At 41.8% G+C, this 13,828-nt stretch overlaps 1 pseudogene; it reads left to right on the top strand.

Moving 5' to 3' along the window:
* The first annotated feature begins 1,902 nt into the window (after positions 1-1,902).
* LOC128409011 (oocyte zinc finger protein XlCOF6-like) overlaps positions 1,903-13,828 on the top strand; it is a 45,611-nt pseudogene continuing 33,685 nt past the window's right edge.

The following is a 13,828-nucleotide window of genomic DNA, read 5'->3' as shown; positions in this document are numbered from 1 at the left end:
TGCAGAAGGAGGCCACCTTGGTGCACCCAGAAGATACCAGATGTTGGTTGTAGTTACGTCTATACAAAGTGCATAGCCTTTGACCCTCCATAAAGAAAGAAATGGGGGGGAATGAGGAGCCTGAATAGCTGACTAGAAGGAAATGTACCCTGGTAAGCTTCTGTCGATTCTTGAGGGGGCTTTGTACCATTTAACTTCAAAATGTGGAAAATGTTTGTGGGGCCTCCTCCTCCCCCTCTTGCTGCTGCTGAGTGGGGCCCTGGATATCTGCCCCAAACGTTTGCCTTGATGGTAGCAGGATGGGAGAAGTCAAGTGCCCAGAATCAAAAAGGAAAAGTATTTTCTGCATCTTTCTTGATTGAAATGGGTGTGTCTGAAACCTCAGACACAGTTCATGTTGACAGTATCAAAACTGTTATTCATAACCCAGTTAATGTATTACTGCTGATATAAAGAGTCTATCCTTCAGAGAAATACAATATAATTCTGTCCCAAACAAACACTTTAACCAGATAAACTTGCCTTCTGGGAGGTGGGGCAAGATGCTGAGGGAATCTATTCTATCTGGGGGGGGGGGCTCAATGCACCCAGAAAATTCCAGTTGTGGGTTGTAATTGCATCTATAGAAAGTGCAGAGCCTTTGCCCCTCCATAAAGAAAGAAATGGGGGGGGGGAGACAAGAGCTGGAATAGCTGACCAGAAGGAAAGGTAACCTGGGAACTTCATGTTGATCGACCACCCCAGCTCCCTGACCCCAAGAAAAGACCAGTCCAGGGAGGCAACCACTTGGAGAAATCTCTGGGGCGTCTGCTATGTCCACCCACAATTTAATACTAAGTGAGGTTGGAGTGGAACCATGTTTGCATGAACATGAGAAGGCAAAATATGTTCTTCATTTAAATATTTATTAAAATAATTTATTCAGTTACCCAGAAGAGTTTTTAGGCTTTTTTGCCGTAAACTACTTCATACATTGTAAGAAGTGGGTCCTGAGACCCTTGATCCCCTTCCTTAAAATACCATCTGAAGAATATTGGAGAAGCAAATAAAGAGTTTATTGAGGACAATAGGTAAAGGTAAAGGGACTCCTGACCGTGAGGTCCTGTTGAGGATGACACTGGGGTTGCGGTGCTCATCTCACTTTACTGGCCGAGGGAGCCAGCGTACAGCTTCTGGGTCATGTGGCCAGCATGACTAAGCCGCTTCTGGTGAACCAGCGCAGTGCACGGAAACGCCATTTACCTTTCCGCTGGAGCGGTATGTAATAAAATATTTTAAGGTCTTATATATATAATAAATGTTCATAAATGTACCAACCAAGCACATACATAGATATGTGGACCACATGTCTGGAGCAGCACAGGAAAAGCAACAACATTCAAATTTCTGTTGTAGACCGCCTTTCTGTTGTAGACCGTGATGCAGGTATGATGTTTGTGGGTCGTGGTCTTGGGTTACAACCCTTCTGTGATGTATGTATGACATATGGAGGGGTGGTCTTGAGCTCTAGGGCAGGGAATTTAAAAGGGCTATATAAAGGTAGGCACTCCTTTGTTCTGGGTCCTCCTCCATCCTCCTGCGTGTGAGGGGAGCAACCTGTTGCAACAGTTCAATAAAGATCAGGCTTACTAGCTGCTTTGCTTCTCAATATTCTTTGGTTGGCCTCTGTTATTTTCTCCAACTGATGGAGAACCTGCAAAGGACTCTACAACGGCTCTTGTGTCCCCCTTAAGGGAATAAGGGCAGATTTTGTTTACAACAGGTACCTTTTTATCTACTTGCAGTTTGACGAGCTCACCGCTTCGCGGGGATTCGAACTACCAACCTTCTGATCGGCAAGCCCTTATTGAGGATAATAGTTTCTTGCAAAAGTGGGGGTCCAAAGTAGGCATAGTCCAACTGAGGCAAAGTATAAGTTTATATTCCCTATGCACACGTTCCCTCCCTCGTCTCCCCATTGGTTGGGTGCCACAAGGTTTTCCTTCCCCCAATTATCAAATAACAGACAAGAGGGTGAGCGTCAAGAGAAACTTCTCCTTCCTCCTCAGAGTTGCCTCCACTTCCGGCTTCACCAGCAGAGATAATTTCCCGGCTTGCAAAGGAGGGAGGGGAGGAGGCGGGAAGCGAGGCTGCGGAGGCGGAGGAGGGGGCTGCTTCCTCATTAAGGCTCCTAATTAAGCGCCCTCACTCCCTGCCTCCCACGCGGGGGCTCCCATTCCCGCCCCCCCTGCCCAGGATGTCGGGTGAGTGCAAAGCCAATGGCGGGGAAGGCGGGAAGGGGCTTTGCGAGGGGGTCCAGGATGAGAAGCCCCGGGACGGGGAGAGGCGGCGCTGCACAAGATCCGGGCGGGGAGAAGAGAAGGGAGGAAAGGGAGCTGTTTTCTTAAAGGGGGCCTTGAAGGGGAGGGGGGAGAAGCTTCCTCCTGCAGGGATCTGGTGCAAAGGGGGTGGAGGGAAGGAGGCGGGAAAGGGGAGAAGGGTGGGCATTGCTGGCCAGGATCGCCTTAATAATAGTATTAATTTAATTTTAATATCTATACCCCAGCAGAAGACCCCTCGGAGGAGGACCTTATCTTTAGGCAACAGGCGAAAGTCTTGCTCTTCTCGCAGGGGTTTGGCCCATTAAACAATCTTTGGACTGCACACCTGCATGGGGGGCGGGAGGGTTTTCGTTTTTGTTTCTTACTCTGCTATGCATCTCTGTGTTTTTCTCTTGTAAGCTGCCCTGTGATCTTTGGAGGAAGGGCAGAATAGAAATGTGAAGAATAGCTGTAAAAATAGGAAGCCCTCTTGCGTTCACGGGGGGGGGGGTTGGGACAAAGTCTCTGATCAGCATGCATAACAGGATGGGCTTAGGAGGGAATAATACTAATAAGAATAAGAATAAATAATTCATTACTTGCCCCCTGCCCATCTGACTGTGTTGCCTCAGCCACTCTGGGTGGCTTCCATCAAAAACACCAAAAAATTTAAAACATCAAAAATCCCTCGGTGTAAACATGTATGTTGTCCTCTAGGTTCAAACACATAGTAAGAGCAAGCGGTGCTCCAAAGTGCTTCTCTTGTGAACTTGCCATCTAAGTTGTTTACTCCTGGCCAAAACTCCTGTTTCCCAAAAGGACTGGGGGGGGGTCTCCTCACCACTTTTACCCCCCCCCCACTCCCACCGCATGGAAGGCAGAGGACGTGTTCATTCACAATCCCAGTAAACCATGAAGTGAACCAGGCGCTGCAGCTCCTTCCCCTCTCACTGGGCTGCAGAGGAGGAAATGGATGGGTTTGAAGGCTCTTTCTGCCTCTCTCCCCTGAGCGAGGGCAGAGGGAGCAGTGGGCGGATCCCCCGCCTCTCCCAGGGGGTTCTGATGCAAGCAAGGGGCTTCCTTCTTCTCCATGCAAGGGCCACCCATGTATGCAGAGCAGTCCTTTGCAGATTAACTCTTAAGTTCCAAGGCCACTAATGTACATACCATGCCAGCCTTAGGAAGGGAGGTGAGACAGGCAGGTGAAAGGAATTGGCAAAGGTGTTTGAAAATGGGCAGGGGCTCTTGGGAAGGGGTCTTTTTGTATGCAACAACTGCTGTGAGGATGCCGATTGCCAAGGGATAGAAAGGAGATAAAATTCCATCAAAAGAGGAGTGGCAAGTAAAAATCCTTCAATATATAGAAGTAGTATAGATGACGGAAAAGATAAGAGATCGATCAACCCAAAAGTGTAAAAGGGAATGAGAGATCTATAGACAATATTTAAAAGAACAGTCTCCCCATATAAAAACTTTAAAATGCTTTGAATAACTCTCGGAATTGAATAAGGTACAAAGAATTCAGACAAGAATTAACAAAGATAAAGTTTTTTGAAAAATAGAGGCAAGTAATTAAGAAAATTGCCAACCTAGCAGTTCGAAAGCACATCAAAAATGCAAGTAGATAAATAGGTATTGCTCTGGTGGGAAGGTAAAAGTCGTTTCCTGTTCTGGTTTAGTCATGCTGGCCACATGACCTGGAAGCTGTACACCGGCTCCCTCAGCCAATAAAGCGAGATGAGCACCGCAACCCCAGAGTCATGCGTGACTGGACCTAACGGTCAGGGGTACCCTTACCTAATTAAGAAAATTAATAACCTATATCAAGGAAGTCGGAAGTTAATGGCTGGAATAATTTTGTGCATTCGTGATGTATTCTATTTCTTTTCGTAAGAGATGTATTGTGCTTTTTTGTTTTGTTTCTTTTCCTATTTATAAGCTTTTGTTGTGTGTGTGTGTGTGGATTTTAAACCAATAAAGATTGAATAAACAAAATAAAATAAATAAAAATAAAATAAAATAAATAAAAAAGTAAGGGAGGTGATGAAAGGAATTGCCAAAGGTGTTTGAAAATGGGTGGGGCTCTTGGGAAGCCAGTTGGGGCTTCTCCAGGGGCAGCAGAATGTCTTGGGCAGGAGAATCCCTGCAGGGTCTCTCAGACTCCTTTGGCTTCTTCTTCCCTCCCTCCCAGGAAGCTTCAACTTGCTCTGGCTTCTGCGCTCCTCAGGAAGCTGAACCTGCGAACCTAGCTGAGACTGAACCTGCAACCCTGGCCAGGATGGAAGGAGGAAGATGGATGGTTGACCTGGTCAGGCTGTCTCCCGCATCCCTCCCCACAACCTCTGAGCATTCCCTCCCAGGACCCTTGGAGAAATCTGGTGAGTTCCAGGGGAGAGGAGATGGGGACAGGGATAGATGGAAGGTGGAGGGAGAAAGAGGAAAAGATGGAGAGGAGACAAATGGAAGGAAGTTCCTGACAGGAAGAAGGAAGGGATGAGGCCTTCTCCAAAGCAGCTCTTTGTTTCTTGAATCCCTTTCATAAAGTAGTGGGGGCAGATTTTCTTCCTCCAGTATTTTAAATCTTAGAAGTTACAGTGGTACCTCGGTTCTCAAACTTAATCGGATCTGGAAGTCTTCCAAAACGAAAGCGTTCCAAAACCAAGGCGCGTTTTCCCATAGAAAGTAATGCAAAATGGATTAATCTGTTCCAGACTTTTAAAAACAACCCCTAAAACAGCAATTTAACATGAATTTTACTATCTAGCAAGACCATTGATCCATAAAATGAAAGCAATAATCAATGTTCTGTACCATAAAATAAATAAAACAGTATTGTAGATGATAAAAATTAAAATTAAAACAAAAAAACAAGCCACAGTTAAAAATGAAAAAGCCACACAAACAAAAACGCAAAAAATAGGAAAAAACTAAAGCACCGAATCATCAGAGATCGCAAAGAAAGGAATATATGATAACAACAAGATGAAGAAGAAAGTAATAAAGGACTATTCGGATTGAACTGGATAGAACTGTCTAATTAAAGCAGTAAAATAAGTGATGCCTGGAGTTATCCGGAACTTTGGACTTGTGCCGAGCTTGATGTATGGGTACCCTCCAAAAAAATTTAAAATTTGGCTGTATAATTTGGAACTAATGTGATTTGAACAATGTGATGTGATTGGCCTGTTAATAAAAATTATTTTCAAAAAAAAAAAAACTAAAGCAGCAAATGTCACCTCAGAACACTGCAACCAGAAACAGCTTTAATATTGATGGGGGGGAGCTTAAATTAACTGTGTAATGGAACAGATGGGATGAAAAAAGCCTTGATTACGATGGAGATGACTTAAATTAGCTGCTCAAGGGTAAAATGGAATGAAAAAAAGCCTTAATTAGGATGGGGGGGGACTTAAATTTGCTGCGCAACAGTAAAAATGGAAGCTCAGGAGCACGTTCGGTTTCCGAGGCAAACTTCAAAAACAGGAACACCTATTTTGGGGTTTGCAAATGATGAATCAACAGAAGCATAGTCAATCTATGGACTTCCCTTTTTTTGAAATATTTTTATTGGTTTTTACAAATTCAAGTTTATATTAAAGACATTTATATAATCATTTCATGAGATTCTCTGAATCACATGACTTCACTCCATTCCTTTCATGGGTCCTTATATTACCGTATTTTTCGCTCCATAAGGCACACCGCACCTTAAGACGCACCTAGTTTTCAGAGGAGGAAAACAGAGAAAAAATATTCTGAATCAACTGTTGTACTAAGCTATTTAATAAACTACTGGTATATCAGAGTGAGACTAAGAGGGACAGGAACTGTTTGTTTGTTTAGTGTGCAGGCTCAAGGAGCCAGCGGATCAGCTGAGACGCAGCGGATTTGCGTAATTTTTCCCTCTCCCTCATCTCCTGTCCTCCAGTCCCCAGCAGCCTTCCTTTTTTACCTCCAGATTTTCACTGCGCTCGTAGCTCAGAGCTCGAGTTTGGGGTTTTTTTTGCTGCTGGTTGCTTAAATTTTATCCTTCCCGATCCAACCCCTCCTGTGTCCTGCTGTCCCTCTGCAGCCTCATTGCTCCATTCAGGGAGCGGGCGGACCTTCTGCTGGCTACGCACCACTTTTAAAAGTGCCTTCTGGCTTTGAATCACCTGCCTCCCTTTACTATTTTACTTAAGGTATTTGCCCTGTGCCTGGGGTTTTTTGCAGCCTCTTCCTTCCGTTGCTTGTTTTGAGGCAGGATAGATTTGAGCAAGTGATCAGGACTTGGATTGCAGGGGATTCACCATTAGCTGTGTAAAAGCGCTCCTCCTTGCAGCCTTCTACGTTGTTTGTACACGTGGCTACTGGTATCAGGTTTAGTTTGAGTAATAAGCAACCCCTGGCAGCAATAGAATGGAGCAAAAAAAAGGAATAGGGGCACTGGGACCCAGACAATGCTCAAATCTCTCCTGCCTGAAAACAAGCTGCAGAAGGAAAAAGCCCGCTCCCGCTCCCCTGCCCCTCATCCCATGCCCTCACCAGCTTTTTTTATACTTCCTGGTTTTCACTGCGCTCGTGGCTCTGAGCTTGTGGCTCCTTCCCGATCCAACCCCTCCTGTGCCCTGCCGTCCCACTGCAGCCTCATCGCTTGGTTTAGGGAGCGCGCGGACCTTTGCTAGCTGAGGCTCGCTGTAAAGCAAGCAAAGCTAGAGCTGCGCAAAGCGGGACAGAAGCCCTTTAAGCGGCTCTCGCTTTGCTTGACTGACGGGAGCCATGGCTCCGGTCCAGTGCATTCGCTCCATAAGACGCACAGGCATTTCCCCTTTCTTTTTAGAAGGAAAAAAGTGCATCCTATGGAGCGAAAAATACGGGAATTTTTCCAAAACTACATACAGTAGTTCTGGAGCTCCAGACGAATCCCGAGGTTTTTGCAAACCGGAGGACCGCTTCTATACATGCATGCGGCACAACAGAATGCTTCTACGCGTGCGAGTGGCAAAACCCGGAAAAATACCAGAGGGTTACGTAACACTAGGTACCACTGTATAGATACATTCTCCACAGTCCTCATTTATCTAAATTGTCCATAAACTTATTTACAAATGATTCCTAAAGTCCAGGTAACGTTTTGATTTGCGTGCAGTAATCTCATAGCTAAATTAAAAATTTCCCCCATTCTTTTTAAAAGTCCTTGTTTTCTTGATTCCTGAGTCTCGTGGCTAATTTTACCATTTCGGCAGAGTCCAGCAGTTTGGCTTGCTATTCTTCCCTAGTTGGGATTATTGCATCTTTCCTTTTTTTAAAAAAAAATAATTTTTATTCATTTTCCAAACAAATTTTATACAATCAACAAATTATTTTGCACTCATTCTTCAATTTTTGACTTCCCTCAGTTTCTCTATCAATCTTTCGTAAAATTTCTATTTATTGACGCATTTCTAAACATAATATTGCCTTTCCCAACTCCTTTTCCTCTTACTCTCTTTTTTGCAATATTTCTTACTATCTCACAGAGTCTCTTCAAAACCAACAAGCGTTGTCTGTACATCACATATATTTTTCAGATATTCTGTAAATTTCCCCCAGTCCTCGATAAACTTTTGGTCTTTCTGATATCGAATCTTCCCAGTCAATTTGTCCAATTCTGCATATTCAGTCAATTTCCTTCTCCATTCTTCCACTGTTGGAATTTCTTCCTGTTTCCATCTTTGGGCCAGAAGTATCCTTGCGGCAGTGACTGCATATTGAAACAGTTTACAGTCTCTCTTATTAATTTCGTTTCCTACCATTCCTAATAGAAAGGCCTCTGGTTTTTTAACGAACGTATATTTCAACATCTTTTTCAATTCATTGTATATCATTTCCCAGAAGTCTTTCACCCTTTTACACTCCCACCACATATGATAGAAAGTACCTTCTTTTTCTTTACATTTCCAACACTTATTGCATGTTTTATACATTTTGGCCAGTTTAACTGGCGTTATATACCATCTGTAGAACATTTTCATTACATTTTCTTTCAACGCAGTACATGCCGTAAATTTTAACCTTTCATTCCATAATTTCATCCAATCATCATACTGTATATTATAACCAAAGTCTCTTGCCCAGTGAATCATTACTGCTTTTACCTCTTCATCTTTTGTATGCCACTCCAGCAACATTTTATACATTTTAGACAGATTTTTATACTCATTATTCAATACCTCCACTTGGAATTTTGATTCTTTACCTTCATACCCACACATTTTACAATCTTTTTTAAACATTTCATTAATCTGAAAGTAATGTAACCAGTCGTAAACAGATTCTTTCACCTCTTCATAAGTTTTCATTTTCCATTTCCCCCCTCCCTTGTTACCAATTCTCCATATGTTATCCACCTCCCCCTCATATTAATTTTTTTTCACACTCATCACTTCTAATGGTGAAATCCAATGGGGGAGTCTAGGTTCCAACAAGTTTTTATACCTCTCCCACACCTCTATCAATGATCTTCGGAAGATGTGGTTTTCGAAACCTTTGTGAATTTTTTTCTTCTCATACCATAGATAAGCATGCCAACCAAATCTGTTATCAAATCCTTCTAAATCTAACAGCTCTCCATTCTCTAATTTACCCCATTCCTTTATCCAACAGAGGCATGATGCTTCATAATATAATTTCAAATCTGGCAGGGCGAAGCCACCTCTTTCTTTTGCATCTGTTAATAACTTAAACTGAATCCTTGGCTTCTTACCCTGCCAGATATATCTTGAAATTATTTTTTGCCATTCTTTAAAAATTGATGCCCCCTTGATTATCGGCAGTGATTGGAAAAGGAATAACATCTTTGGTAGCACACTCATTTTTTCGTAGATATTCTCCCCCAAAAGGACAATTTCAGTCTTCCCCACACCTCCAAATCCCTTTTTATTTGATTCCACATAGGTAAATAATTGTTTTTTTTTTTTTTTTTTAAATAATATTTATTAAGATTTTCAGAGATACAGAAAGAAAAAGAATAGAATACATTCAAAGCCTTCTTTTCAAACACCCTCTTTCCGGGACTCCCTCCTTCCCCCACCCCTACCATATTCCCCTATCATATTGTTGGCTCCACAAGTTCTCAGTTCTAATTAAAACTTAATTTGTTTAAACCATTATTCAAATTTAAATTTAAAATTATTCAGTCCTCACCAGTACCCTTAATAAAAGACAAGAGTTCTCTCCCCAGGGCCCACCCCCTTTCCATTCCACAATTTCCCCTTTTTTTTAGTGATAAAGACACCTCACACAATAAAGAAATAAGAAACAAGGAATAAAAAGTATAGTAAATGAAAAAAAGCCAATTCAAAAAATAGTTGACAAGCCTTTGGATTCTAGTTCTCCCCCCCCCCGTCCCCGGTTTAATTTCCCCCTGACCACTAATCCATATTGTCTGCCTGGAATTCTTAAAGTCCATAAATCACATTTTCCCCCCGATTCCTTGCTGGCTTTTTTCTTTTTATAATTATTTTTAAAGTTATTTTTAAAACCATTTAATTTCCAATCTTTAATAAAGCTCCCCCCATTGTTCTTTCCAAGTTGTAGTCCAGTTTCCTCTTGTTCCGCTGCCAAAACGTTCTAATTCAGAAGTTTAGTAGGTCTGCAGGGATTATTGTTATTCAGGAACAAAAACATACGTTCAGTCCCTTCCTTTCTTCAATAGAAAATTCTATTGTTTAGCTAAACACCCTGTAGACACAATATTGTTTCCGTTTCGCAGCTTTCCCAGAAGATAACCAGTCCTGTAGAATTCCAATGGTATTTTTCCACTTACGACCTTCTTTGTAATGTCCCAAAACTCCTCTAGGGGGATTGTTGTAACTTTGTTTTCTCTAGTCCAAAAGTCCGATTGTTATCCATGTTTTCGCCATTTTATATCCAAGTTTTGACAAATTGTAACAAATTGTAACAAAATTAACCAGCAAAGTCCTCATAATCAAGTCCTCTTTAAATTTCGGACTTTGACAGCTACTTTGACAGCTGTCAAAATCTCCTTCGCTTTTCGCCAGGCTCTCTCCTCAATCACCCCGGTTCCCAGGGGGGGGGGTTACGTTTTCCTTCTCCCTCAATTCTTCCTCCAGCACAGTTCTTGTAGTTTCCCATCGTGGAATCTTAGTTCTTATCAGCAATTCAATTCTTTTTGGACCTTGGTTTCCCAGTCCTTGTTTTGGAAGGTTTACAGTAGGGAGGGGGACTGACTTCCTTTTTGGATCCCCCCCCCGCTCGTATCAAATCCGAAAAAAAAATTCTTTTTTTCTCCTTTTAAACCCGGTTTCCAAATTACTCACGGGTTGTTGTTACAAATCCGAATTCTCAATGGAAGAAGTCAGCGCTCTCCGCCGGATGGCATGCGGCTTCGCTCGGCAGGGATAGCAGAGGACTCAAAGCACCACGCTTCTCCCCGGCACCCGATCCGTAGCCTTTAAAAAGGCTCCTTCACGAGTCGGGAGGGCGCTAGCAGTGCCAGCCGAGTCTCCATGTCCACGGCCTCCGTGGCCGTGGTTTTTAAGGGTCCCCGCGTCGCCGATGCGGTAGGACCCAGCCCCTGCCGAGCAGGCTCCCTCCGGAGCTCGGAGGGAGTCCGCCATTCGGCGATGGCGCCAACCCGGAAGTCCCACATAGGTAAATAATTGTTTTGAAACAAATCCATGTTCTTGGGGGTTAACCACATTCCTAAATACTTCACTTTGTTCACCACTTCTATCTCTGTCCTTTGTTGTATTTCCTCAATTAATTCTTGATTCATGTTTTTAGCCATAATTTTCGTCTTTTTTTTTGTCCCCTTCTCTTTGTGCCCCCCATCTTTCCCAACATTAGGGTCTTTTCCAGGGAGTCTTCTCTTCTCATGAGGTGGCCAAAGTATTGGAGCCTCAGCTTCAGGATCTGTCCTTCCAGTGAGCACTCAGGGCCAATTTCCTTAAAAATGGAGAGGTTTTATCTCCTTGCAGTCCATGGGACTCTCAAGAGTCTCCTCCAGCACCATAGTTCAAAAGCATCAATTCTTCAGCTTTCACTTCCATACATCACTACTGGGAAAACCATAACTTTTACTGTACGGACCTTTGCTGGCAAGGTGATGTCTCTACTTTTTCATTATATACCATTTCCCAAAATGATACTGTTATCTTACATGACCACCACATATAGCAAAAGGTACCCACTTCTTCTTTACATTTCCAGCAGATATTTGAACTTACTCTATACGTTTTAGATAACTTACTAGAAGTCAAATACCACCAGTACATAATTTTCATGTAGTATGTTATGTCCTAAGTCCCTTTCCCATTTAGTCATAACTGATTTGACCTGTTCATACTTTGTATACCGTTCTAGGAGCAAGTTATACATTTTAGACAGATCTTTTTATGTTATTTCCTAAGAGTTCTTTTTGAAATTGTGATGTCTTATAACTAAAACCTTTCTTTTTGTGTATCTTAAAGATATCGTTTAGTTGATGGTACTGTAACAAGTCAGTTACAGCTTCCCTTATCTCTTCAAAATCTTTTAATTTCAGTTGGTTTTCAACTTCAGTTAACAGCTCTCTATAAGACGGCCAATTACTTCTCATATTCAATTTTTTTCAGAGATATTGCTTCCAAGGGAGAAAGCCACCAGGGTTTTTTACTCAAGCAAATTTTTATACTTCTCCCATACCCTACAAATTGGTTTTCTTACTATATGATTCTGAAAAGCTCTATGCACCTTGGCCTTTTCCTACCATAAATATGCATCCTATCCATTATTTGTGTCAATCTAAAATACAGTACCTGTGTTTTCAAATGTAATCCATTCCCAGTTCTAGTTTCAAACCCGGCAGGGCGAAACCTCCTCTCTCTCTTACATCTGTTAATAATTTATTTTTTATACTTGGTTTCGTCCCTTGTCAAATAAACCTAGATATATCTTCTTGCTATTTTTCAAAGCGTCCTGCGTTGCCTATTGCCTGGACTCATTGGAATAAAAATAACATTTTTGGCAATACATTCATTTTTATTACTGATATTCTTCCCCAAAATGATAAATTCATTCTTCCCCATATCTCTAAAGCTCTTTTTATTTCTTTCCACTCATTCTTGTAATTGTCTTTAAAAATATTAATATTCTTAGCTGTCAGACAAATCTATCAGTGTTTGACTTTTTATGTATAACTAACTCTGTTTTCTGTTGTAATTCCTTTTGGTCTTGCTCCATTGTGTTTTTTACCAAAAACTTAGTCTTATTCTTGTTTAGTTTAAAGCCTCTGGCCTGCCCGAAGTCCCGTATCTTTTCTACCACATTCGGTGGAGTATTTTTGGGATCCTTCACTGTAACTACAAGGTGAACAGTAAAAGCTTTTAATTTATATGCTTTATTTTCTACTGTTATTCCTCTAATTAATTTCTCCACTTTCTCTCTCTCGCCAGGGCTTCTAATACCAAAATAAATAATAATGGTGATAGGGGATATCCTTGTCTTGTCCCCTTCGTTATTTTACACTTTTCTGTTATAACCTTATTAACAATCAGCATAGACTGTTGGTAAAAATAAATTGCATCAATTCCTCTCCCAAATGCTTCCCCAAAATTCATTTTTTCTTTTATCTTTTTCATAAAAGCCCATGAAACATTATCAAAAGCCTTTTCAGCATCTATAAACATTAAGGCCACTTTTTTCTCATTTCTTACTTTCAAATATTCAACAATATCAGTTATATTCCTTATATTCTCCTTCATCTGACGTCCTGGTAGACAGCAGGCCTGATTGTGATGATTTTTTTCTGCTAAAACACCTTTCATTCTATTGTCCAAAATATGATCAATACTCTAAATGGAGTATTTTTCTTGCCTTTTAGTTCAAGAATTATTGAGTTGTGGTCCAAAAGCGTTCTTGGTTGTATTTCTGCTTTGTGAATCTATGTAATTCCATCCTACAGGAATGATGGCCAACAACTAGGATAGCTTGAAAAAAGAGGATTAGACTGAAAGCACAGGAAGGCAGAGGGCTCTTGTACTCAGATCCTGCTTGCTGGTTTCCCACAGGCATTTAGTTGGCCACTGTGAGAACAGGATGCTGGACTAGGTGGGCCTTTGCCCAATCGAGCAGGCTCTTCTTATGTTCTAATACAGACATCCCCAAACTTGGCCCTCCAGATGTTTTGGGACTACAACATCCATCATCCCTGGCTAACAGGACCAATGGTCAGGGCTGATGGGAATTGTAGTCCCAAAACATCTGGAGGGCCAAGTTTGGGGGTGCCTGTTCTAAGATATTGCAATATTTTAACAGTTACATGTGGCACAGTAACACGAAAGTTTGACTTCTTAGTCATAGGAGAGACTGCTACTTGAGCCTCTGATCCTTTCCTCCCTGGACAAAGAGAAATACAGAGATATGTCTAAGAAGCCAATTCCACCACAGATTATAAAATAATGCAGTTTATTAAGTGTGAATGGAGTGATCATGTGTTTTTCTTGCCATTATCTCACCTGCATTCCTAAAAGTTTGGAACATAGAGAGGAAAGTGGAGAAAGGAGACA

Source organism: Podarcis raffonei, chromosome 2, assembly GCF_027172205.1.
Source record: "Podarcis raffonei isolate rPodRaf1 chromosome 2, rPodRaf1.pri, whole genome shotgun sequence".
NCBI classification, from domain to species: domain Eukaryota; kingdom Metazoa; phylum Chordata; class Lepidosauria; order Squamata; family Lacertidae; genus Podarcis; species Podarcis raffonei.
The sequence above is the reverse complement of the archived record's forward strand: the minus strand, read 5'-3'. Positions and strand labels throughout refer to the sequence as shown.